The 2,314-nt window shown below is 46.6% G+C and overlaps 1 pseudogene; it reads left to right on the forward strand.

Annotated features, from left to right (window-relative positions):
* The first annotated feature begins 331 nt into the window (after positions 1-331).
* On the forward strand, positions 332-1,919 carry LOC134429059 (cytochrome b-like; annotated as a pseudogene).
* The last annotated feature ends 395 nt before the right edge of the window (positions 1,920-2,314 follow it).

The following is a 2,314-nucleotide window of genomic DNA, read 5'->3' on the forward strand; positions in this document are numbered from 1 at the left end:
CACGAGGCTCCTGCTCCTGTTGTCCAAGCTAAAGCTTTCTCATCCTGACCAAACAAGCCCCCTTCTCAAACTTCTCAACATCCCTAGGATACTTTAACCCCCTATCCCACCGTCTAAGTATAACCAGCTTCCTCAAAGGAGGATAGAACATCGCATCCCGCCTAATTGACCTCTCCTGATACAAAATAGTAGGTCCAGAGGGGCTAGCCAGCCTACAACTTACAGCAACTAAAACTGCCACCACCCTTCTCTCAGGCCTAATCAAAGCTTACTTAGGATCATTCACCTTATCCATTCACATCATCCTCGTAGCCACATACAAAAATAACCAATGGCCCTCAACCTTTGTAAAAACCAGCAAATCCTCAAAATCATCAACAACGCCCTAATCGACCTCCCAGCGCCATCAAACATCTCAACATGATAAAACTTCGGGTCTCTAGTAGGCGTTTGCCTAATTACTCAAATCGTCACAGGTCTTCTGCTAGCTATGCACTACACAGCAGATACCCATCTAGCCTTCTCCTCTGTCGCTCACATATGCCGAGACGTACAATTCAGCTGACTCATCCGCAACCTCCACGCAAACAGAGCCTCCTTCTTCTTCATCTGCATCTACCCGCACATCAGCCGAGGACTCTACTACGGCTCATACCTAAACAAAGAAAGTTGAAACATTGGAGTCATCCTCCTCCTAACCCTCATAGCAACCGCCTTCGTAGGATACGTCCTACCATGAGGCCAAATATCATTCTGAGGAGCTACTGTAATCACAAACCTATTGTCAGCCATCCCTTACATCGGGCAAACACTAGTCAAATGAGCCTGAGGAGGGTTCTCTGTCGACAACCCCACACTGACCCGATTCTTCGCTCTCCACTTCCTCCTTCCCTTCGTCATTGTACGCCTTACTCTCGTCAATCTCACCTTTGTCCACGAAACAGGCTCAAACAACCTGCTAGGCATTCCCACAGACTGTGACAAGATCCCCTTCCACTCATACTACACCATCAAAGACATCCTAGGATTCGTACTAATGCTCTCCCTACTCGTCTCACTAGACCTATTCTCCCTCAACCTCCTAGGTGACCCAGAAAACTTCACCCCAGCCAACCCGCTAGTCACCCCTCCTCACATCAAACCCGAGTGATATTTCCTATTTGCTTACACCATCCTCTGATCCATCCCAAACAAACTAGGAGGCGTACTAGCTCTAGCCGCCTCAATCCTCGTCGTATTCCTCACCCCACTACTACATACATCAAAACTACAATCAATACCCTACTGGCCCCTATCACAAATCCTGTTCTGAACCCTAGCCGCCAACGTCCTCATCCTAACCTGAGTAGGCAGCCAGCCAGTAGGACACCCCTTCATCATCATTGGCCAACTAGCCTCATTCACATACTTCACAATCATTCTAATTCTATTCCCTCTGATTGAGGCAATTGTCAGTGGGCTGTTGCACACTCACAGGAGCCTTGCTTTTTCCACTGTGTGAGCACAGCCTGCAAACTTGCAGGGCAGTGTTAAAATGATTGAGTGAATTGCTCCTTTGCTTTTCGCTGCCTATGGCATTACTTATGGTGCCTATTTAATGACACATTTCACAAGTAAGTAGATGTTTCCTCCCTACTTAGGTTAGGGTGTATCCTTACCTGACTTTTGTATGTCTTCCTGCTCTTTCTTAGTGACTGAGTTTCTGATTTTGAAACAGAAAGAGCATTAGGATGCCACTGGTTTGGTAAAGCTCCTGTCAAGGCGTTCAGCTAAAAAGGGGGTGTCTGTAGCCACAGGGGCAGCTAGGTATATACATGCAAGTATCCGTGCTCCAGTGTAGGTGCCCTGGACACCCCAGTCAGGCAGACAGGAGTGGGCTCTGACACTCAGGGCTTCTGTGCACCAAGGCAACCTTCTGATGTCACTACGATAAGGTAGCAACCTTTAAGTTTTTAAAGGTTTATTAAACCTTAAGAAAAGACTGTATAAGGAAAGATTGCAGCACTGGGAAGTCTCCATGATTAGCAGCCACATGATCATCTACAAGAGGGATAGTCTGCTTTTTTTACCCTTAGCCCCTCCCAATGTTTTGTCAGTCAATTCTTTCTCTGCCGTCCAGTGGTGGAGATTACTTTCTTGCATCTTGATTGGAGGTCAATTGTTGTTACACCCCGCCTACTGGTCACAAGCCAGCCCTCCCCAAATGCCCTGACTACCAAGACTATTACAAGGGGGATAAGAAAGAAGACTATGGGAGGACATATTACAATAACAGCACTTTACATTTGAACATAATATCTATCCACATAATATC

Source organism: Melospiza melodia, chromosome 25 (genome assembly GCF_035770615.1).
Source record: "Melospiza melodia melodia isolate bMelMel2 chromosome 25, bMelMel2.pri, whole genome shotgun sequence".
NCBI lineage: Eukaryota > Metazoa > Chordata > Aves > Passeriformes > Passerellidae > Melospiza > Melospiza melodia.